Here is a 25,512-nt window from a genome sequence, read left to right as displayed (position 1 = left end):
GTGTGAGTTTGTGGAAATGATCAAGCAGCCACATGTCCTCAGATATCTGGCCATGAAGTCACAGTGCAAAGAATGTAAGCATGCGTGGTGTGGTGGTTAAGAGCAGTAGTCTCGTAATCTGGTGAACCGGGTTCGCTTCCCCTCTCCTCCACATGCAGCTGCCGGGTGACTTTGGTCTAGTCACACTTCTCTGAAATCTCTCAGCCTCACTCACCTCACAGAGTGTTCGTTGTGGGGAAGGAAGGAAAAGCTGCTCTGAGACTCCTTAAAGGGAGTGAAAGGTGGGATATCAAGTCCAAACTCCTCCTCCTCCTCCTCTTCTTCTTCTTCTTAGCAGAGCCCTGCAGGATCAGGCCAATGGCCCATCCTATCCAGCATCCTGTTCTCACAGTGACCAGCCACATTTGGACCCTGGGCCTGGGATTCCCCATCCCTTGGACAGCAGAATAACGTCATGATTACTCACTTTGCAAGAGCATCCCAAAGCCTTTTGGTTTCGTATTAAGACCATCTGGTGCACGGGTTCCAAGAGGAAGACGCATTTCCATTATTATCAGCATCAACATTCTCTCTTCAGAAGTCAGGCCTGAGTAATTATTCTGCTCATTTCAACTTCCACTTTGATTTTCTCTGTCACTTAACCGATTCCGTTTTGTCATTTCGCAGCTGCTACAGCCCATCTAATCTCAATCAATTAAGCTCCCCTTTAGAAGCGCCCGCTTCCTCCAGCACAGGCAAAGCGAGGCAAATTGATAATATTATTGTTCAGATAATGCAGACAAATGGGCCTTGCCACACACAAAAATGAGGCATGTCGTTATCAGAGTGGCTTGTATTAATAATCATAATCCCAGTCATTTGTTGCTTATCGAAACAGAAGGCGTGGATCACTTAAAGGCTTGCGTGGGGAGAAAGCTCTGGGTCTTAAGGAGACACAAGCAATTGTTCTGCTCAATATGAAAGTGAGAAGTGCCACCAAATGCTTCCGGCTTGAGTGAGACATCAGAGGAATGCAAGGAAAGCACACACACACACAAGGAGAGCTTTGAGAAGGCCATTCCTGATCTAAGAACATACAAAGAGCCCACTGACTTAGGCCAATGGCCCTCCTAGTCCAGCATCCTGTTCCCATGGCGGCTGACCAGATGCCAGTGGGAAACCTGCAAGCAGGATTCGAGCACAATAGCACTCTCCCTTCCTGTGGCTTCTAGCTACTGGGTTTCAGAAGCATTGCTGCCTCCAAGCATGGAGGCAAAGCATTGCCGTAGTCACAAATTTGCACAACTCTCTTTTTAAAGCCTTCATATCCATGCTTTTCCCTGATCTGCCTTGGCGCACCCCAGTTTCTCCCATACAAATGTCAGACGAGCTCCAATGTCTGTCGGGCAAAAGTCAGAGAGATTTCTGTGGCAGCAGGAAAGGGGCAAGCAAATATTGGATCTCCCTCTCTGAGGTCAGACTTCCTATGGGCCTTTGGGACATCAGCTCAAGGACCATAGGATTGCAGAGTTAACATTCTAAGAATGTAAGAAGAGCCCATTTAGTCCAGCATCCTGTTCTCACAGTTGGCCAACCAGACGCCTGTGGGGACATTGCAAGGGGGACACTGCTCTTTCCTTCTTCAAAGGAGTTGCTCAAAGTGGCTTAGAAATATGAAAGCAAGCAATAACCCCCACCCCACTGAGAGATCCCACTATACAGTGGTACCTCGGGTTACAGACACTTCAGGTTACAGAAATAGTACCTTGGATTAAGAACTTTGTTTCAGGATGAGAACAGAAATTGCGCAGCAGCAGCGCGGCAGCAGTGGGAGGCCCCATTAGCTAAAGTGGTGCTTCAGGTTAAGAACAGTTTCAGGTTAAGAATGGACCTCCAGAGCAAATTAAGTTCTTAACCCAAGGTACCACTGTAAGAAAAACTAAAATACCTGTTATCAAATGAAAATAAATGGCACCAAGTAAAGGAAGAACAGCACTCATAATCAATACATGATTGTATCATAGCCTCATAGTGCTTTAATATGATATATCATAGTCATAGTGTGAATATTATATCTAAACACACACACACACACACACATGGTATGCATTTCTGAGCAGAATTGCTAGAGAGATTTTTGGTTCCTGGTGGAGCATCTCAAGAGGCCTAAAAGAGTAAGAGTAATAAGGTCTTGCAAGTCCAACACCCACCCACACAGGGGGAGAGAGAGAGAGAGAGAGAGAGAGAGAGAGAGAGAGAGAGAGAGAGTGAGTGAGTCAAGGAGTTTGGTAGGTGCAGAGCCTAGCTCTGTGTACTTTAATAATAGTGGCACTCTTACCCGAGGGTCTGTATTTATTAGTTCTTTAATACAACACAGCTCTGTCAATCCATAACCCAGTGTCAGATAGCACTTTCTCAAACTGCAGGCACAGGAGGAAATCTACCCCTAATAAAGAAAACTCTTTCACACACACCCCCACCACTTGTGTCTTCTTTTCTCTATCTTGTCTCCAAGGTATTGCAATGCCACCTGCGATCAAAGATCAACAAGGAACTTTTCTTTTTACCAGTGTCATTTTCTAGATGAGTAGTCAAAATCAGCCCGGTTCCTTCAGGAAAGCCTTCTTCATATCACCCATAGCTTTGACTTCATCACCACCGTTGGTCCTGCCCCACCACCCATGAAGAAGTTTTGCAGCATTGGGGGGCTTTTTAAGTTGAGAGAAAAGGAAAGTCAGAGGTGACATGATAGAAGTCTATAAAATTTTGCATGGTATGGAGAAAGTGGGTAGAGAAACCGTTGTTTTCCTCTTTCTCGCAGCGCTAGATCTCATGGACATCAAGTGAAGTATAAACTATGGAATTTGCTCACCCCAACTTCAAAGTAGTGATGGCCACCAACTTGGGTGGCTTTAAAGGAGGATTAGGCTATCCTAGCCACAGTGGCTATCTTCTATCTCAACTGTTGGAGGCAGTATACCTCTGAATCCCATTTGCTGGGAATCCCAAATGGGGAGAGCTGTTGTTGCACTCACATCCTGCTTTTGAGCTTCCCCTAGGCATCTGATGGGCAACCATGAGAACAAGATGCTGGACTAGATGGATCATTGGCCTGACCCAGCAGGCTCTTCTTGTGTTCTTCCACCAGTCTTAGAGCTGCCAAGATTTATTTCCAACCTAGTGAGTGCAATGGGAGAGGATTTTTTTTAAAGACAACCAGCCACAAAAAGCTATATAAAAATGCAGAAAGCTACACACACACACACACACACACACACACACACACACAATGCTGAACTGGAAGGGCCATTGGTCTGAGCCAGCAGGGCTCTTCTCATATGCTTATGTTATTATTGGCCACACTGGCTGAGACTGATAGGAGTTGTAGTCCATCAATATCTGGAGGTCTGCAGGTTCCCCAAGCCTGATGTAGTTCCTTGCTTGCCCTCTAGAAATTAAAACTCCCAAATTCTAGATACACTGAGCTATCTTAGCAGCAGGATCAATCGCCCCTTTCTTCAGCAGAGATAACCACACCCAGGCACCACTTCCCTGCATCTCTGCTTGCAGAAAACAGCAAGGGAATCCAATGCCTTCAAGCTTGAACAAATAGCTTTGCTATGCTGTGAAAGCTCGAATCCCTTGCCACTTAAAGCAAAGCCACAAGGTATGTGAAATCCAAATAATAAGGGCATGAAGACATGAGATGTTGCTGCTGTAGTCAGATTTTAGTCACTTGATACACTGCGCAGAAGCAAAAGCAGGTCATGGAGTATCATGCTAAGGCCATTATACGTGATGTTATGTGCACCAGCAGTGGTTGTCGTTTTTCATGCACATATATGGTATTTTGCATTGAATACATAAGAGCCGTGCTGGATTATGTCCCCAAATCCATCAAGCCTTGCATCCAGCTTCCAACTGTGGCAAGCCAGATGCAACCAGCAAGTTTGGAAGCAGAGTGTGGTGGCAATAGCTCTTCCCTGCTGTTGCTTCATAACAATTGGAATTCCTGCCCATACATTAAGATCTTCTACTGAGGCCTCTCTCCAACAACCATCACTTGCCGAAGTGCATTTTGCTTGCATGAAGAAAAGGGCATTTTCTGTGGTGGTGCACAAACTTTTGTGTATCCTTCATAGCATGTCAGACTAGGATATGGGAAACTAGGGTTCAAATCTCCAAGAAAGCATGAAACTCACAGGGTGATCTTGGCCCAGTCAACAATTTTTCACCTAACCTACCTCACAGGGTTGTTGTGAAGATAATATTTATTCATTTGTGTATTTATTTATTTATTTATTTATTCATTCATTCATTCATTCATTCATTCATTTCATGAAAATTATACATGGTTGTGTGTTTTTTTAAAAAAACCCTCAAAGTCTTTTACAAAAAGATAAAAACAAATAAACAAGAAAAAATACAATATTTACAAGTAGTTAAAATACTAAAACAGATTAAAACTCACACCAGAATTCCTAAGCATCTGGGTATGCTTGTCTAAACAAGAACGTTTTCAGCAGGTGCTGAAAAGAATACAGTTATAGCAATAAGCAGGGAGTTCCAAAGGCTAGGTGCTGCCACACTAAATGATTGAGTTCTTATCAATGTGGAACCAATATGAGAGCCATCTAAACCAACTTGAGCTTCTTGGGAGAAAGGTGAGACATAAATGAATAAGGCCTTGGTCAGTCCCATACTGTCCTGGCTTTTCTCCAAATCATCCCTGCTTCCCCCTTCTAAAGCAGCTAAAGATCAGGTGGAAAGAGGACATCCCCATTCTCCAACCCAGATTTCCACAGTTCAGCCCCCCCCCATTTATTCTTCCCCTCCTCCCCCTCCTCCATCTGAGCATGCCAATCCAAGTGTGATCCCTACATTGCTGCATGCTCATGATACTTACCTTTAGACTGAGCAAGTTGCTTGTTTGGAGCTCTCCAAGGTGTTGAAATCCCAGTCTGACTTGCCTGGTAACCACACTGTGTGTCATGAGCTTCTGCCTGAGCTTGGCACTCACCAGAGACACTGCTCCTGCCTTAATTGGGACCAAGCTGCTGTTGAAATCTTGATGCCCCCTCCCACTAGCATGTAGAACTTAGACTCAGATAATTAGAGCACATCTGTCAGGGTGCAACCCCTGCCCATACCATGAAGTCTCCTCTGATAAAGAACAAGGGGAGGAAAACCTCCAGCAGACAGTAGATCAGAGGAGCCATCAGATCAAATCATCTCTGCCTCAGGACTGGTCGTCCCCACATTTAGATTTCAGATCCCTTCCCCCATCATCTCCCCCAGGGCAACTGGAATAGAGGAAACAATGGACATAAGACCATAAGAAGAGCTCTACTGGATTGGGCTGATGGCCCACCTAGTCCTGCATCCTATTCTCACAGTGACCAACCACATGCCTGAGGGAAACCTGCAAACAGGATCTGAGCGCAAGAGCCCTCTCCCCGCCTGTGGTTTCCAGCAACTGTATTCAGAAGCATTGCTATCTTCAACTGTGTAGGCAGAGCATAGCCATCAGGACTAGTAGCCATCAATAGGCTACTATTGTCTAATTCTAATTTGTCTAATTCTCTTTTAAAAGCCAGCTAAGTTGGTGGCCATCACTGCCTCCTGTGGGTGTGAGGTCTGTTTAATTCTGTGAAGGATTTTTTTATCTGACCTGAGCCAGTGTGGTGTAGTGGTTAAGAGCGGTAGTCTCGTAATCTGGGGAACCGGGTTCGATTCACCGCTCCTCCACATGCAGCTGCTGGGTGACCTTGGGCTAGTCACACTTCTCTGAAGTCTCTCAGCCCCACTCACCTCACAGAGTGTTTGTTGTGGGGGAGGAAGGGAAAGGAGAATGTTAGCCGCTTTGAGACTCCTTAAAGGGAGTGAAAGGCGGGATATCAAATCCAAACTCTTCTTCTTCTTCTTCTTCAACTATTTAACCTCATTGGGTGTCCATGAGGATTAAGAGAACTGGAGAAAAGCTTTTCTCTAAACCACTTTTTCCCATGTGGTTCATAATTTTTTCTATCGTGCCACAGCTTACTCACCTTTTTGTCTGAACTAAAAAGGTAAAGGGACCCCTGACCATTAGGTCCAGTCGTGAGCGACTCTGGGGTTGCGGCGCTCATCTTGCTTTATTGGCCAAGGGAGCTGGCGTACAGCTTCTGGGTCATGTGACCAGCATGACTAAGCCGCTTCTGGTGAACCAGAGCAGCACACGGAAATGCCATTTACCTTCCTGCCGGAGCGGTACCTATTTATCTACTTGCACTTTGACATGCTTTTGAACTGCTGTGTTGGCAGGAGCAGGGAATGAGCAACGGGAGCTCACCCCGTCACGGGGATTCGAACCGCCGACCTTCTGATCGGCAAGCCCTAGGCTCTGTGGTTTAACCCACAGCACCACCCGTGTCCCTTTGTCTGAACTAGAAAGTCCCAAACTCTGCAACTTTTCCTATAAGGAAGATGCTCCACTCCCTTGATCATTCTGCATGCCTTTTTTTTTTTTTTTTTTTTTGGAGTATGAGGGAACCTTAGCACCACCACTGAAGTGGGAGGAGAGGGAAATGCATAGAAACCCCTGCTTGTATCCAGTATGTTGTGGAGAGCCAGAAAGCACTTGTGTCCCAACCTCCTATATAATTTCCCAGCCTCAGCTGCGTCATCAAGGTAAGCTTTTTATATATATATCATCTCATTTAGCTGCTAGAGTCATACCTGAAAGTTCTTCTTCTTGTTGTTGTTGTTTAAAAAAAAGAATCCTAAGAGATGGGTAGAGTATTTTCAACTTCCCTCCCTGAAATTATGTTCAGAAGGAGAAAAATGGTGAGCATTTTTTTAAAAAAAAATATTGGCAATTTTTGGTGTTGACCTGAAAGCTGTAGATGAAGAGAAGATCAAAATCTTTGAAAGATCAAACATTTTGAACACGGCAAAATTTGCAAAAAATAAAATAAATCTCTCCACCTTTTAAAAATCATGCTTTTGTTTCTGTTCAGGAGGTATTACAGAACGGGGAGCATCAGACAGTTTAGAAGAAGGCATATCAAAGGGATTTATATAGAAACAAGCAGATTTAATGTAGACACAAAGGGGAGCTTACAAAGCAAAGGGGGATGGGGAAACCATGGGTGATCTATGATATACGTAACTCATCTCTTCCTCTGTGCCACTGAAATTATCCTTAGATTTGTGTGCAGCGGTAACTTCCTATATGCTATCAAAGCTGTTGCATAGCTATTTATACAGTGGTACCTCAGGTTAAGAACTTAATTCGTTCTGGAGGTCTGTTCTTAACCTGAAACTGTTCTTAACCTGAAGCACCACTTTAGCTAATGGGGCCTTCTGCTGCCGCCGCCACCACCACTGCACGATTTCTGTTCTCATTCTGAAGCAAAGTTCTTAACCTGAGGTAATATTTCTGGGTTAGCGGAGTCTGTAACCTGAAGCGTATGTAACCCGAGGTACCACTGTACATTACTATGGGAAACACTCATGGTCCAGAAGGGGAAAGGGATGTTAGACTCGATAGGCCTCTGGGCTAATCCAATAGGGCTCTTCTTATGTTCTCCCATCCACTTGGAGTGCTGTGGTTGGTTGGTACCAGTGCTAGGGTTACAGGAGGGCAGCCCCCTAACCTTTGTGATGCTGCCCCTGAGCTTATGTTTTCAGAAGTCTGTGGGAGGTCATGGTTCAGCTAAAGTAGAGGCAGCGAGAATCAGGAATCTCCCCCCCCCATCCTCATGCCACCTTCCCAAAGTTAGCTAAACGAGGCACTGAGCTTTGGGGGCGGGGGGGAGGCACAAGGTCCCTGGCAGAGTCTTAGAGCCCTCCCGTCTCCTTCCCAAAGCTGGGCAAGTGGTAACTAGACTTTGGGAAGGAGGTGGGAGACTCTAGGACCCTGTCAGAGAAGAAGAAGAAGAAGAAGAAGAAGAAGAAGAAGAAGAAGAAGAAGAAGAAGAAGAGTTGTTGTTGTTGTTGTTGTTGTTGTTGTTGTTGTTGTTGTTGTTGTTTGGATTTGATATCCCGCTTTATCACTACCCGAAGGAGTCTCAAAGTGGCTAACATTCTCCTTTCCCTTCCTCCCCCACAACAAACACTCTGTGAGGTGAGTGAGGCTGAGAGACTTCAGAGAAGTGTGACTAGCTGAAGGCCACCCAGCAACTGCATGTGGAGGAGCGGAGACGCGAACCCTGTTCACCAGTTTACGAGTCTACCGCTCTTAACCACTACACCACACTGGCTCTCATGCCTCCTTTCCAAAGCCCAGCGCTTAGTAGGTTTTGGGAAGGAGGCAGGAAGGCGCCTCTTGACTCCGCACCCTGTGTGGGGGAACCGGTCATGCTACCCTAAATCTACCTTTGTCAGGAGATAAGTATTCTGGAAGTAGGATTAAGGATTAAGAACTGAAGATTCTGAATTTAGGAATGAGGGCTCCTTACACCACCATTGCAATCTGAGCACTGATTGATAACCATTGCCAGGTTGATCACAAACCAAATGTTCCTCATGCTCTGCTCCTTTGTTTTCTGGTATGTTTATTACATCTAGGTCAGCTCTACCATGCAAACAGCAGCCTGTTCTTCACTAGGATAGACCAAGGATGTCTGTGGGAAATGATTCCACCTGTGATGTGTTGGTGAGCCTCTGGCTCACGAGCCTAAACAGGCCCTCCAGGCTTCCCATTGGGGCTGTGTCAGGATTTTGCCTAGAGCACAGCCAGATGTTCATCACCTGACATCATATGTTGCCTCCTGCAGCTCTGCAGCTTCTCCTTGCACCCCCTGCCCCCAATGTGCCTCATTTCTTTGTCATCTCTGACCGAGCTGGCACAAGTCACTTTGGTGCCTGAGGCAGAGAACAAGATGGCTCCTATAGAGAAGCCAATTGGTTTGTTAGATTTGCTATTCTTAAGAGCAGAACAAAAGGCCAAAAGAGCTTGAGGCCCAGTCTTTAAATATTCAAAATGGCACCAATGCCAATATTGATCTGTTTTGTCTCATTATACATTTGCTTGTCTGTTTACTCCCGTGTTTTTGCTGATAGCATTTCAGTGGACTATGGCTGACCCAGTTATAAATGCATCATCTCTTATTAGGTTTGGCTCAGTCCTGCTGAAATCAATAGGGTGTAAACACATTGAATGCTTGTTGGATCGTGCCCACGACGGAAAGGCAATTTACCAGAGTCTGGTACCTGAAAATTGGGGCATTACCTAGCAAGGCCAGGGCTGATGTCAAGGGCTGGCTTTATTGGGTACCTGACAAGGTCCATACCCAACAAGGGGGCCCACTGCCAACCCTTGGAACCCCGTGGTTCTTGCTGTTTCTCCTCCTTGCAGTTGCAACTGCCTTCTCTGAGTAAACAGTGAGGGTGAATGGGATACTGCTCTACCAACCTCAGTCAGCTCCTACTAGGCTGAGGGTGGCAGCACTACCTGCCACCTTCTTAGTCTCACGGTTGCCCTAGTAGAACTCAGCAGGAAGTGAGTGGGGTGAAACTTGAATGACTCTGGCTCTGCCTGTCATTGGTTTTGGCTCCACCTACTATTTGGGCAACCTGCCTCCTTATATACCAGTCCAAATGGGCACCAGTCATCACTGGAAGCAATGAAAAAGAATAGCTGTTTTTGTATGCCTTGCCCTCTTTCTCTAAGAGATTGTGCCAATTAGGTCCAGAAGCAGCAGCAAACAGACAGGTGTCAGCCGCCACAGTGTGAGGAGAAGCAAGTGTCTCTGAAGGTATCTGGCCAAAAGCTTTCCAAAGCCTGGAACCAGCACTGGATATCAGAAGTGCAACAGCAGATGTCATGCAGTGTGCCATTTAAGGGTTAATTCTGTTGGTGTTAAAGTCAACCATCCAGGAGGGGGACAGGTAGAAGTGTTGCTTAGCAACCAGGCAGAGTTGCATGATGTTTGCTGAGGTAGCATGTGCCCTGATTGACTGTGTAGTTCTGAAGGAAGTTTTCCTCCATACGTTTTGGTTGAACGTCTCTGCTATGTACAAGGCCTGAAGTAAGAAAAACAAAATGGGAAACTTATCCCTCAATGCAAGAGGGCTTGGGTCCCCACCTCCATCTTCTCTGTTTGCCTGTGAAGCCCCTTTGTCTCTCCCCACACAACAACATAAATATTAGGGACTGATTTGCTCTCTTGGATTGTAGGGCAGGATACTGAAGGCAGAAGAACAAGGGAAGGTACCCCCACTCCCACCCCCAGAACATCCTGGGCCATCTCCAATTTAATTTAAAAAGTGAGTTTCCTACAGCTCTCCCATCTCTAATTTCAGCTGATGCTCCCTTTCGAAAAGAATTTGATTTTTAAACAGGATACAAAGGCCATGTCCGAAGAACCCCAGCTGTTTCACAATGGAATAGATTTATAACTTCCCAGCAATAAGCTGGGAAGCTGGTGTAGCAGACCGACTGCTGAAATAAAACATCTTTCATTTTCATATGGCAGAAGAAGGAGAACAGATCAATAGCCCAAAAGGAATTTACTTTGGGTTGGTTTAATAAGGAAAATCATTTCGTGGATGTTCAGATATTATCTGCCGTTTTATTTTTAACTGGGGTGTGTGTGTGTGTGCAGTTCAATCACATAAGAAGGAAAGTGCCTGGGTGTTTGATTTGATACAAATCAATATTTAAAGTTCTAGTTATTTTGTGGAAAAGTAAACTTATTGGCTTAAGATGTACACTTCTCTATGTACTGCAGAGCTGGTCCATCCACCTCTGTATTGTCAACAGCAGCTGTGGGCCCCTGTGGCTCTAACTTCAACACCCATCAGCTCCAGTAAACTTGGCCAATGGCCAGGGAGGATGGGAACATAACATAATAATTTAAGAAGAGCCTGCTGGATCAGGCCAATGGCCCATCTAATCCAGCATCCCATTCTTACAGTGGCCAATCAGATGCCTGTGGGAAACCCACAAGCAGGACTTGGACACAATAGCTCTCCCCGCCTTCTTGTGATTTCCAGCAACTGGTATTCACACACATTACTGCCTCTGATGATGGAGGCAAGAGAATAGCCATCTTGGCTAGTAACCATTGATAACCTTGTCCACCATGGATTTGCCCAATCCTCTTTTAAAGCCATCCAAGTTTGTGACCATCACTGCCTCTTCAGAGAGTGAGTACCATATTTAACTGTGTTCTGCATGAAGAAGGACTTTCTTTTATCTGTCCTGAAAAAGTTGTAGGGAGTTGTAGCTCCCCAGATGTGGTAGTAGAGTCTAAGGTTCCTCACACATTGTCTCCACTGAGTGGCAATTCCCAGACAAACAGAAGCAGTCTGAGCAGAAGAACATTGGTGTCTTTTTAGTGTCAGTGAAACTTTCTTCTAAGTGCCTTTTGGTTCAAAAGCATACACTCTGAGCCTTCACCGTTTTCCAGTTTAGTTGCAGATGGTGGCCCACTTCAAGACAGCATAAACTGGCTTGGAAGTACACAACAGGACTTTTTACTCAGTTTCCCAAACTAAGCCACACATACGAATGTGCAAACATGCGCTGTCATGGCATGCAGCACCAGAAGTTTGTGCTGTTGCTGTCATCTTAGAACAGTTTTAACATCCCCTTTTGACCTCGCTTGGGAATTTCTGCTCAGGAAACAGAATAAAAAGCCCAGACATGTGGTGTCCAGTTCTCTATCTCTATCATCTCTATCTCTATCTATCTCTATCTATCTCTATCAGCTCTGTCTGTCTCTGTTTCTGTCTCTGTCCCTGTAGTCCATCTAGTCCTGCACTCTGTGATCTCACAGTAGCCAGTCAGATGCCCATGGAGAGCCTGCAAACGGCAGAGCTCTCTCCGTTTGCAGTTCCCAGCAATTTGTGTTCAGAGACATACTGACTTTTCATACTGTTCAGAGACATACTGGCTTCCAACAGTGGAAAGAGAACTTAGCCATCATGGTGGCCTCCAAGGAAGATGCTAACATTGTCCTATGACACTGTGGAAAGAAACTCAGTTTTGTGTGCTCCTGCCCCATGTGGTGAGCCACAAGAACTACAGTCTGTGTCTTCCATCCTAGCTACCGAAGGATCCTTGGGCTCTGAACTGGACCTGCTCATCTAGGCAACCCGCTTGGCCCTTCTTAGACAGCGCTATAAAGGGTTTCCTGTGTGGGCTGGGATTCTGCCTAGAGGACACTGGCCTCCCTGGCTCTGACATGTTTTGCTTTGCCCCTTGATTCTGGCTCCTGGCTTTGTCCCCTCGGCTGTCTCTTGGCTTGACCTTGTAGCTTGGCTCTCCAGCTCTGGCCCCCCAAGGCAGAACTCCTGGCTCCCTTCTGACAGCTCTCTACAGCTTAACCCTGATGAAAAAGACAGGAAGGCTCTTTTGAAAGAGAGCCTTCCTTTAGTTAGTCCTGATGATACAAAGTGGCTTAAGAGTCTAAGGATTGCAGTGCTTAAGGATAGCAATTGGATGTGACACACTGGGACTGAACATCCGATCTTCCTCAGATTTGCCTTCAGTAACTCTGTGGCTGTTGCCAGCCCTCCCTAGATTTATAAACACTGTGAGCAAAAACCTGCTTCTCCATTGACAATTGCATCACTCAGGTGTAATGCGTATTTTAATTCTAGCTAATCTTCTGTACTTCTGACTGAAGAGGAGGTAGTGCAATAAATCAAAACATGACAAAAGCAGCCGGTAGCAACCAAGGCTTGTCACGGTAATCAGCTTTATTAACAGTGACTCATATTGTAAAACCTCTACTCGTTTGATGGAGTCCCTGGATTTCTGCTGTTCTCCCTTGAAATTGCTACGCTCAGGGACAGAGAACTTGAGGATCCTTATTTCTAAATGATGTCATGATGGTGCTTTTATTTAAATTATTTGTTTCAGTGTGGCCTATTTCCAGGTTTACATTATCATTATTATTATCAGGGTTTCTTTTCAGCCAGAACTCACTGGAACTCAGTTCTGGTAGCTCTCAGATGGGTGTCATTGCCGTTATAAGAGAAAAAGGGTGAGATTATGGTGAGTTCCGGCACCTCTCTTTTTTTAGAAAAATAGCACTGTTGTTGTTGTTGTTGTTGTTGTTGTTGTGCTGCTGCTTCTTCTTCTTCTTCTTCTTCTTCTTCTTCTTCTTCTTCTTCTTCTTCTTCTTCTTCTTCTTCTTCTATTATATAGGTAAAGGTAAAGGGACCCCTGACCATTAGGTCCAGTCATGACCGACTCTGGTTGCAGCACTCATCTCGCTTTATTGGCCGAGGGAGCCGGCGTACAGCTTCCGTGTCATGTGGCTAGCATGACTAAGCCGCTTCTGGTGAACCAGAGAAGCACGGAAACACTGTTTACCTTCCCAGCGGAGCGGTACCTATTTATCTACATGCTTTTATTTGACGTGCTTTTGAACTGCTAGGTTGGCAGGAGCAGGGACCGAGCAACGGGAGCTCACCCCATCGCAGGGATTCAAACCACTGACCTTCTGATTGGCAAGTCCTAGGCTCTGTGGTTTAACCCATAGCGACACCGCGTCCCCTTCTATTATATACCACCCATTAACTGAGGATCACAGGGTGGTTTACAATATAAAAACACAAAAATGCACAACATAATAACTAGCAAAGCAATACTACCCCACCCTGTTTAAAAGGCCATAGATTGTTTAATAGGCCAAAGGCCTGGAAGAAGATAAATGTTTTCACCTGGCGCCTAAAGATATGTAATGAAGGCATAAATAAAACCAACACTTTGTATTGAGGGCAGCAGTCTTTGTTGATGTTGAGACACCATGCGGCATTTTGAATCAAGGTGGTATACCGAAATATGACTTTCCCATGACTTTACCCAATTCTTAGCATGATGGTCCAAACTCACACACTACAGTAGCCATTTTTTAAAAATCACATTTTGAGAGGGGCTGTTTCTAAAAATTCCTGGGCAGCGCCTGGCACTGTCGACTAGCAATTGTATATTTCATTGTGACTTGCCCTGACGCCTTTTGATGAAGGGTGAGTAAGAAATCTTATAGGATAAAATAAAACCACCCCCACTGTTGTTGTCATCATCATCATCTATGTATACTGCCCTGATTTCCATGAAGGAAGGAGAGGATAAAAATGTAATACATAAATATTTCTGTCACCCTCTACAAGACAACCAACAGAACTCCCGGTATTCCCCTTCAGTTATCTATTGATCATTTGCCTGATGCTTCATTTATTTTTTAATGTTGAGGAGAACGACCCCTACTAGCACTGAGGGTTTGAGGTTTACAACGATTTTAAAAGACATGGAATCAAATGTTATTAGCTTTCCACGTCTCCACAGCTACAGATTCAGAAACATATTCCAGTTGCTGGAGGGAATAATTCACAATGAATAATTTATCTGAACCACCTCGCCTGTGATTATTATTATTATTTTTTCCTTCTTTGAGAAATCTGTAAATAAAGCAAGGTCTCTGTAAATTTTATCCCTTGTTTTATGTTCATTTATTTCTTTGCTGTTTTTGTTTTATAAACCATTGTTGAGATTTTTAAACCGCTTTTTTTTTGCATAGACAGACCCAAAGCAGGATGCAGTATAAAGCCACTGAAAGGGATTCATAAAAACAACAAGAAAAGGAAAGAAAAATAAATAAATAAAAGCCAATAAATAAATGAAACAACGGATCGGAAACAAGCACGTTGGCAGAATTGGCTTTAGAAAACACGCACAAGACACAAAATGAATGTCTTCTAACCTGCTTCCTATTTAATGTGTTTTCTATGTTTATATGGGTATGTGTCAAGCGCTGGGGCTTGCGTTGCATTCCTCAAGACTCATTGTCCAAGCCATGCTGGCTAAGTGGGATGCCTTGAATGAGTAACATTTCACTGTCCCTGCAGTTTCACCCAAAGCTTTTCAAAAGCTGCCCACCCTTCAAAAAGTATGCCTTATACAACTGATAACTGGCCCTGAAAATGCAGCAAGGCGAACAGCTCATTACCATGTTACGAAGCTGTTTTCTGATTGCTCCCATCTTGGTGGAAGCTGCCTTATACTAAGTCAGACTATTGGTCCATCTAGTTCAGTAATGCCAACCAGTGGAGGACTTTGGGCTCTCAGATTTCAATGGTGCCCTGTGCGACACTAAAATTCAGGGGGCCACCCCACTCCATTCTACAGCATTGTTTTGGTGCCCCCTGCAGGACAGTGCCCTGTGCAACCACACTGGTTGTGCTACCCTAAAACCGCCTCTGAGCCAACTCTGACAGGCAGCAGCACCTGAGGCTTTCAGGTTATTGTAGTTAAGCCTTATATAAATGCTTTGTTTCAGTTAAAATGGTAAATAAGCATAGTGCAGGATGCCCACACTTAGGAACCTAAGAAGCTGTCTTGTATCGAGTCAGACCACCAGTCCATTTAGCTCCGTACTGTCTGCACTGACTGGCAGCCGTTTCAGACAGAGGGCATTCCTAGCCCTAACTAGTGGAGTCCTTGTCGCCAAAAGCAGGGAGAGAAATCATTTTAAGCCAACAGAAGCGTGTGATGAAGCACTTTATTTTTCCAATAATTGACTAGATTATTAAGCCACAGAGATGGTTATCATTATGTGAAGCACTGTTACTTATTCAAGGGATCGTGACCTGCTTCCTTCTTGGTAGGTGTGAGTTAAGAACTCCTGCAAATGACTGTAATATCACCTGAAATGTCACCAATGTGGTGAGGGCAATTAAGCATTCCATCCCCCTTCTTTCCCCCCCACTGTTCATCTGAAGCCTGACAGCTCAGCCAACAGGGCAGCTGGGTGCGCAGAATTCGCTCTGCACTCTCTGACAGTTTTCCCTCCGTGGTGTTCTCTTTCCCTGGCTCCCTTCGTCAGGTAAGAGCCTTTGAATCCAATGTCAGATAACGCTTTTGAGAATGAGGAGGAGCTGGCCCCTGGTACAAGCAGCTTATGAAGTCTCATTAAGGGAGGAGGGAGAAAAGTGTCTTTTGCGTGCTGTTCTGTTTGGCCGGCATTATAATGGTGCTTTTGCCACAAAGTGCAGAGAAATGTTATTCTAATGAACGCCAGGGAGCCACTTGGCACTCGCCAGTGGGATTAATGAGGCGAAGGTGTTCGTGAAGGCATTGGGACACATTGCGTGGTTCTGGGTGACCTTTGCATTTGAAGGTTTCTACTGTATGAGAGGCTTAATGGGGAGGGGGAATCACACGGCTTATGCTCACACAGACTTGCACACATATAGAGTTTAGCATAAGGAGCTCATCCTGTTGGTTTAGCTTCTGTGATGTCACAGATCTACCAGATATCCTGGGTGTGCTTTCTTCCTAGATGGATCTCACCTATGTAGCATAAAAATGACATTGTTACACAAATATATGTTTGTGTGTGACACTTTTTCTCCAGACATCCCTTCCAGTCCAAATCCGTCATCAATTTTATTGAAGAAAATATCCAGTTAAATTGGATTAAAAACTAGCTGGGAATTCTGGCCTGAATTTTCAGTTACCACTTGCTGGTCCTTGCAGGTCCACTGGTCTCAGGCCAAGACATGGCTTTTGAACTGGCTAAAAATGATACAGAACTGTCATGTCATTGCCTCTGCTGCATAGGTCAGCAGCTCATTATCCCTGACTGCCATTGGTTTGGCTTCTCTGATGTCACAGAGAACAAATCTTTGTGCTCCCCATAATGTGGCATATAAAAATGGCAAGAACCTTTCCCCCTTTGGGCCAAATTGGATAAAAATCATAGGCACAGGAGGCTTTCCAGAGTGGATTAAGCCTGCCAATTTGCAGACAAATAGATCTAGGGTTTTGCAGGGGGATGAAGTCAAAGGAATTCACTTTACTCCATGATCATTGATGAGGAGGACAGTGGTGGTTTGCCTCATGAACTTTCTTACTTTAAAGTAATTAAGAGGTGACCAGGTGGTGTGCAATATTGGTTTGTTTTTTGAAAGCTTCTCATTGGCATTTCTTTGTGTCCTCTGATAGGACTTATAATAGGAGGCTGTCTAGAATACTGCCTGTGGAGTTCTGAAGAGCTCTGAGATGGTGGTTGCTGTTGTTGTTTTGCTGTTGCTAAAGAATTGCAATGTCTTTAAAAATAACTCAAAGCTTCTAATATTTGTTTATAAACCTCCATTGTTGTGCTGTAAGGAAAAAAACCAATGCAGAGCTTTGACATGCTCTGCAGGCAACATTTGGGACAGCCTCACTTCTTGCAACGCCCATGGACCTAGGGAATTATAGAGGTATAAGGGAAACAAAGAGCTGTAAAGCATAGAAAAGGACAGAAGTAACAGAGTGACAGAATACTTTGTGGCTGGGGTTCTGATCTGACATGGGAGAGTATTGTTACTGCACTTTGACTGAGGAGGGAGGGAAAGCCCCCAAATTACTGTGTTTTGCCTCATTATTCAGTCCCCATGCAGAGTCAAAATACACCCCTTTTAGATAGCTCTCGACTACATGGCATGTCACTGTCTTCTCTCCTTCCAAGATGAATGTCCACTCACTATATATATCAGAGTGTTTAAGATTATGTGTTAAAATTTTAAGACCAAAAGGGAAGGGGAGAAGAGTGAATGAAAGGAGAGGCGAAACCTCTGCATAGGGTCTCAGGCAATGTTTGAAAGACAAAATGAGAGAGGATTGATTAGTTACTTTCTTCACACTAGGTAGTGATCAAAATGATGAACGATCAAAGGAGCTAACTGCAGCGGGGCAGGATGCTGTAAAGGCAAGACTTCATAGACACACAGCTGTTTTTTCTATGAGCTAAGCGGGTGGGAGGGGGGGTTAACACCTCAACACATTAGTCTGGCATCTGAGAACGAGCGGAATGGGACAGATGTTAAGAACAGCACTGATTCCGTCCTGTAACTCTGAAATGCCACTCTAAATTTTGAGCTGAGAAAGACAGAACTGTACTTTTCTCCTGAATGATTCTGGGACCTATGGCATGCAAACTGGATGCTCTGACACTGAGCTATGGTCCCTACCCTGAAAATAAAACAAGAGTCCATCCCTCACATTTCTGAGCAAAAGTCTGCTTCAAAGACGGGCATAGGAAGTTGCCCATCAGACCTATTGGTCCATCTGCCTCATGCTTGCCTGCACTAGCTGGCAGTGGCTCTCCAGAATTTCAGGCAGGCTTATCTCCCAGCCCTACTAAGGGTTGGACCTGAGACCTTCTGCATGCAAAGCAGGTGTTCTCCCACTGAGCCAATGGCCCTTCCCCATGGAGACATTGGGTGCGGTTTCAATACTATTTTCATTTTAAAGAGCAACTGCAGACCAGTCCGGGGAGCTGAGTGTTTAAGTTGACCTCAATCACAATTCCTTAACAAGTGTTTCTAACCAATCTAACTGGTTTCTTGGACTAGGTGTAATTTCACAATGCAATCCACAACCATTTGGTTCCTCTCCTTTTTTTTTTTTTTTTTTTTTTTTGGACTAAAAGGAGAATCTTGATGGTGATGACGCTTTCCAGAAAATCATTGCTACTTTGTAGTGTTGTTCTAGGTGGTGGGTTTTTTTAAAAAAGGATGACAACTGTCCTTGTTTTCCAGTGAGAACAATCTCACCTTGAACTCCTGGATTTGTTTGGACCTGAAGCACATAAGGAAACCTTGAAAGAAAGCGAATTACAGAAACACTGAGACTCGATAAAAGGTGACCTCCACTCTTTGAGTTCTACGCAATTCTTCCAAGGGTACAGCAAGAGAGAAACAGAGAGGTTTGTCTCCTTCAATAAGGCTCCAAAGAAAGATCACTAATTCATTGGTGGAGAGAGAGAGAAAGCTACAGACAGCAGAATATGTAAAGAGAGAATAAATGTGTAGGACCAGCGGAAGCATCCTTCCATTAAAGCAATGGTTCCTAAACTTTTTCAGCCCACCCCTTTGGTTCCATAAACTCATCCCTAGTGCCCCCCACCCTGTGAAAAGCATTATTCAGAATAGTGGTCTGAATGACCCAATAAGGAAGATAATAACACAATAAAATTCAGAACAATTAATTGCACATTTATTCAAAGTCCAGTTAAAACTATTTAGTTTAATGAGCTCCACAAAGTTGATGATTTTGATCCAGTGATGTCTGATAGTTATTTACAGTATCCAGCGCCCCCCCCCTCCACCAACATATATATTCTGCCTTTAAGGAGCTGAACGTAGCATACATAGATTTGCTGTACTTGACGCTGGCTTCATTTATGCCGGATAACCTTATTTATTGATTTATTCCATAAAATTTATACACCAGTTGTTTTGAAAACAAAACAAAATCTGACAGCAGTTCATAAAAAGAAAAAACAATAGAATTATCAGTAAGAAAAATCAGCAAGAATAATTCAAGACTTTCAAAAAGTTAAGATAGCAATAGACTAAAACCAGATTACAACTCGCATCAGCTTGTCAGAAGAAAAATGTTTTTTAGCAGGCCCTGAAAAGAGTACAAGGAAGGCAACTGCCTCATGTCAACAGGCAGGAAGTTCCAAAGTGTAGGCTCTGCCACACTAAAAGATCAATTTCTTGCAAATGCAGAATGGGCATTGTGTGGCATCTGTAGCAGCACTAGTTCCTCCCATCAAAGTAATCAAGTGGTTGTACATGGGCTAAGGTAACCTCACCATCTAATTGTGCATAGCATTGTTTTGCATTGCTGCTATTATTATTATTATTATTATTATTATTATTATTATTATTTTCAATGTTTCTTGTAAGCCACCTTTGCCTCCTGGCAGATGGTATATAAATCGTGGTGATACATAAATTTTATTTTATTTTTATCCTGCTGTTCGGTTAAAAAGTTGCTCACAGGCATTAAAATTCAACGCACAGCACTGCTGGCAGTCAGCCGCTGCACATAAATAAAACGAAGACACGAGTCCTGCCCTGAGGCGTACAGATTTCCTCTAAAACAAAAACAACTCCTAAACAAGACACACTGGAGTAGTAGAGTAAAAAGGTAAAGGAAGGGATTCGGTTTGATAGGGCAGAACAAAGAGATGAGTTACTAACAGCATTAGCAGCCCTCGCTTCCATAGGCACATAGGGTTTTAGTACTTGTGTACAAATCAGGTATGAATGAATGCACATGGATAGAAGGCCTATCCAGGCTTTTGGGTAAAGCAGGAAGGGCCAGGAGTGCATGCATTCTGACTGAAGGGAGGCTTCTGAACACATTAAAGCCAAATGCACTTTGAACCTCCCTTTAGACCTCTGTGTTCACTGCATGGGGGAGGGTGTGGTATGTTTTGAACCCCATCTGCACTCTACATTTCCAGTACCACTCTACATTTCCATAAACCAGTATCAGACCCCTTTAAGCAGCCATGGCTTCCTGTAAAGACTCCTGGAAATTGTTTGTTAAAGGTGCTGGGAGTTGTTAGGAGACAGCTGTTGCCCTAACAGAGTTGCAGTTCCTAGAGTTCTGTGGGGAAGGGGGGCTGTTTGTCCAAAAACCACTTTGGGAATGGTAGCTCTGGGAGGGAAATAGGGGTCTCCTAACAACTCCCAGCACCCTTAACAAGCTACAGTTCCCAGGATTCTTTGGGGGAAGCCATGACTGCTTAGAATGGTATGAGAGCACTCTCAGCGTATGGTGTAAGGAATTCTGTTTCCCTGACTCAACAGAAGGCAAATTCCTATGCCCTTATTTAAAGCAGCACTTTGTTCAGAATCATGAGGACTAGAATATTATTTTATTTTTAGGAGAAGGACCATAGGTCAGTAGCAGAGGATCTGCTTTGCATGCATGGTGAATTACCCAGTTAAAGAGATGAGTGAAGGTCCCTGTGCTTAGATGGGACTTGATCATTCCACACTGACCCAGAGAGATGACGTGCAAATGAAAAGCCTTGGGCTTTTTTAAATTCTGATGTTAAACACTCACACATGCATGCACCTTGCACCAGCATTACGGGGTGCGAGTGGTTGCACCATCTTGGCTTGCAAGTTTACGGCCTTCACGAGCATCCATCTGCCATCCTCACTCTTTCCCCCTCGCACGATATCCCTCTTATTTTTGTTCAAAGGCTGCCGATGAATTTTCACGGAACTGCACAATAATTAACAGGGTGTCTCTGAGTTGCTCTGTGAAGCATAGGACCTCCAGGGAAGGGAAGAAAATTACAGTAAGGAAATTAAAATAACTTTGCAGTGCTGAGTTGGTGGGAGCTTAAGGGAAGCCTGCCGTGGCATTTGCTCCCCTCTTGCCTCTGGAGATCCTGAGGGGCAAAGCGACCAAGGGGCAAATGCGGGAGAGGAAAGCTGGAGAAAAGGGTAAAGGGGGGGAAGCCACCATAAAATAAAATCACATAGCTGAATGCTTTACTAGAAGCTGGCATTTCAGCTCTAAATATATACAAGGGGTGGGGGGGGGGAGGATTTAGGAACTCAGGACAATTCAAAGGCAGAATGTGATGCATGTTTGAGGCTTCTTTTCACGCAGTTTCCACGTTACAAGGAAGTGCTTCTTCACACAGTGCACAGTTAAACTTTGGAACTCTGTGCCTCAGTGATAGCCACCAACTTGGATGGCTTCAAAAGATGATTGGACAAATTCATGGAGGAGAAGGCTCTCAATGGTTGGTAGCCAGAGGCACCAGCTTCTCCAGAGGATGGGGAGTGGGGGGACGACACAATGTTGCGCGGAGCCAGGGGGCAGAGCTGAATGCCTTCTGAAATTTCAGGGGCCAGTTAAAATTGGGATGTGCGTCTTTCAGTGCTGCATTCCTGTGTGAGCCAGCTGGGGCTTCCCCCTCCCCAGCTCCTTGTCTCCGTTACCAGCAGCAGTTCCCTCCGCGAGTGCCAGACCAGCACCAGCAACTCCCTTCCCCTCCCCTCCCTGGGCTCTGGCACCTTCTTTTCACACGATATGCACACATCTTTTGGTGCCGAGCTCTCGCGGGAGCAAGCTGAAGTGCGAGAGAGCTCAGCACCGAATAATAATTTTATAATAATAATAATTTATTATTTATACCCCAGCCACTCTGGGCGGCTTCCAACAGAACACTAAAATACAATAACCTATTAAACGTTAAAAGCTTCCCTAAACAGGGCTGCCTTCAGATGTCTTCTAAAAGTTTGGTAGTTGTTTTTCTCTTTGACATTTGGTGGGAGGGCGTTCCACAGGGTGGGTGCCACTACCGAGAAGGCCCTCTGCCTGGTTCCCTGTAACTTGGCTTCTCACAGTGAGGGAACTGCCAGAAGGCCCTCAGCGCTGGACTTCAGTGTCCAAGTAAAACAATGGGGGTGGAGACGCTCCTTCAGATTTAGTGGACCGAGGCCATTTAGGGCTTTAAAGGTCAGCACCAACACTTTGAATTGTGCTCGGAAACATACTGGGAGCCAGTGTAGGTCTTTCAAGACCAGTGTTATATGGTCTCAGCGGCCACTCCCAGTCACCAGTCTAGCTGCCACGTTTTGGATTAGTTGTAGTTTCCAGGTCACCTTCAAAGGTAGCCCCACATAGAGCACATTGCAGTAGTCCAAGCAAGAGATAACAGGACATCTAATCAGAAGCCAGTACAGCTTCTGCAATTCTGGGATGTCCCAGTCAGATTGGAACTGTTAATAGGTATGATCTTGTTGGCCATTGTGATAACAGGATGCTGAACTAAATGGACCTGATCCAGCAGCCTGTTCTTAAATCAGACCCATTGAGTTCAGCTGGCTTACTTCTGAGAAAACATGCTTAGGGTTGCTCTTAGAAGCCTTGCTAAATAAAAGTTTTGGCAGGGTATATTGCGGCAGTCTGTGTCCTGCCAGGAAAATACAGAATGAAGAGACGTCAATGACACATCTTATTCATAGTGAGGACTGTCTCCTGCTCTCACCCTGCCCAAGACCCATCTAAGAACCCAAGAACGTTAGGAGAGTCTCCGGGATCAGGCCGATTGCCCATCTAGTCCAGCATCCTGTTCTCACAGTGGCCATGCAGATGCCTGAGCTTCTTTCCAGACTGACTTGGGCTGTGGCAGGCAGAGCACAGCTGTCATGGCTGGAAGCCATCAAGAGCCTTCTGCTCCATAAATTTGTCTAATCCTCTTTTAAAGCCATCCAAGTATATGGCCATGAATGCATCCTATGACAGTGAGTTCCACAGTTTAACGATGTGCTGCATGAAGAAGTGCCTTCTGTTATCTGTCCTGAATCTTCTGGCATTCACCTTCATCAGACATCCATGAGTACTAGTGTGGACTCTCGACTTCAGACCTAAATGGAGAGAGCTTAACTCTCCATCAGAAAACTTGTGAGGAAATTGACAGAAATCCACACCGTGGAAGGGCTTCAGCGCAGCAGTGCAATAAAAGGGAATCGCCAGATACGGAAGCTTCGGAACAAAAACACCTCGTAGCTATTATTTTCATCACTCTCTGACTTATTCCCCCCCCCCCTACTTCTCACCCAGCACTTCAGAGAAATGTCTCCCGTCTCTGGGATATGAGGAATGGGTTAATCAAAATCAATTAACGAAATCCTATTTCTCAAACCTTTCCCTGTGTGGTTTCAAGGTTCTGTGTTTATTGGAGATTTTCTGGCTTTCTTTTCTTCCTTGGTACAGACGCAAACTGAAGTAAGGACTTAAAGGACAAGACGGGGAGAGCACATAAGAAGGGAGGGGGAATGAACTATCTCAGTAGAAGAGGGGAGGACAGAGAGGAGATGGAGCAATCCCTTCTTCAGGCAATTTATGTATGTAAATAAGGCATTTTAATACTGTGTTTCAGGCAAAGAAAGGGAAAAAATCTCACAAAGCAATTTACAGAAAATCAGTAAAATGATGGTAATGCTCACTGGTCCAAGATTTCTCCAAACAACTCTTCCATCCCAGGGATAGCAAAAGTGGTACCCTCCAGATATCCCTGGAGTACAATTCTCTTCAGCCTCAACCAGCATGACCAATGGTTAGAGATGAGAGGAACTGAAGTCCAACAGCTTCTGGAGGGCACCACATGGACTACTTCTGCTCTACCACTTGAGTCTACTGAGCACCTATGTGTACCAGGAGTCGCCAAGTTTTCCGGGCTATTGGAGACATTTGGGCCCCAACTTCATGAAACAGTTAAAGCAGTATAATGCCACTTCAAATAGTCATGTCTTCCCCCAAAGACTTCTGGAAAGTGTAGTTTGTTAAGGGTTCTGAGGCGTTATTAGGTGGCCCCTTTTCTCCTCACAGAGTTACAGCTGTAGGGTTCTTTAACAGCCAATCCTTCTTCCTAGGGAACCCTGGGAAGGGGAATAGGAGTCTCCTAACAACTCTCAGCCTCCTTAATAAACTAATAAACTTAATAAACTACAGCTCCCAGAATTCTTTAGGGGAGGCCATGACTGTTTAAAGTGGTACCAAAGTGCTCTAAGGCCTAGGAATGTTGAGAATGGTGGAATCTACACACATATAAAACTGTTTTGAAAGTGCTGTGGTTTTTTTAAAGCATTTTTAAAAATACATTGAATTTTCCATAAGGCTCACCATCAGCATCTAGTGTCACATTGTATAATTGCACTTAAAACACACTTAAAACATTTTATTTGCAGCTGTAAAGCTGAGTCCAAAGTGCTGTAGAGATCAGTCACAAAATGGTTGCCACATCTGAAAGAGTATAGAGAGGAACAGGACCATGAATGGAAGAAAATGTTTAGGGGTACTCTCATTTTCCGACTCATATTGAAATACTGCCCCTCAATGAAGCCAAGCTTAAATTCACAAAATGTTTAGGGGTATGCGTACCCCTTTGTACCCCCAGAAAAAGCTCTCTCTCTCTCTCTCTCTCTCTCTCTCTCTCTCTCTATATATATATATATATATATATATATATGTTGTTGTTGTTGTTTAGTCGTTTAGTCGTGTCCGACTCTTCGTGACCCCATGGACCAGAGCACGCCAGGCACTCCTGTCTTCCACTGCCTCCCGCAGTTTGATCAAACTCATGCTGGTAGCTTCGAGAACACTGTCCAACCATCTCGTCCTCTGTCGTCCCCTTCTCCTTGTGCCCTCCATCTTTCCCAACATCAGGGTCTTTCCAGGGAGTCTTCTCTTCTCATGAGGTGGCCAAAGTATTGGAGCCTCAGCTTCACTATCTGTCCTTCCAGTGAGCACTCAGGGCTAATTTCCTTAAGAATGGATGCGTTTGATCTTCTTGCAGTCCATGGGACTCTCAAGAGTCTCCTCCAGCACCATAATTCAAAAGCATCAATTCTTCAGCGATCAGCCTTCTTTATGGTCCAGCTCTCACTTCCATACATTACTGCTGGGAAAACCATGGCTTTTACTATACGGACCTTTGTTGGCAAGGTGATGTCTCTGCTTTTTAAGATGCTGTCTATGTTTGCCATCGCCTTTCTCCCAAGGAGCAGGCGTCTTTTAATTTCGTGACTGCTGTCACCATCTGCAGTGATCATGGAACCCAAGAAAGTAAAATCTCTCACTGCCTCCATTTCTTCCCCTTCTATTTGCCAGGAGGTGATGGGCCCAGTGGCCATGATCTTCGTTTTTTTGATGTTGAGCTTCAGACCATATTTTGCGCTCTCCTCTTTCACCCTCATTAAAAGGTTCTTTAATTCCTCCTCACTTTC

This window comes from Podarcis muralis, chromosome 7 (genome assembly GCF_964188315.1).
Source record: "Podarcis muralis chromosome 7, rPodMur119.hap1.1, whole genome shotgun sequence".
Lineage (NCBI taxonomy): Eukaryota > Metazoa > Chordata > Lepidosauria > Squamata > Lacertidae > Podarcis > Podarcis muralis.
This window is presented reverse-complemented; position numbering follows the sequence as displayed.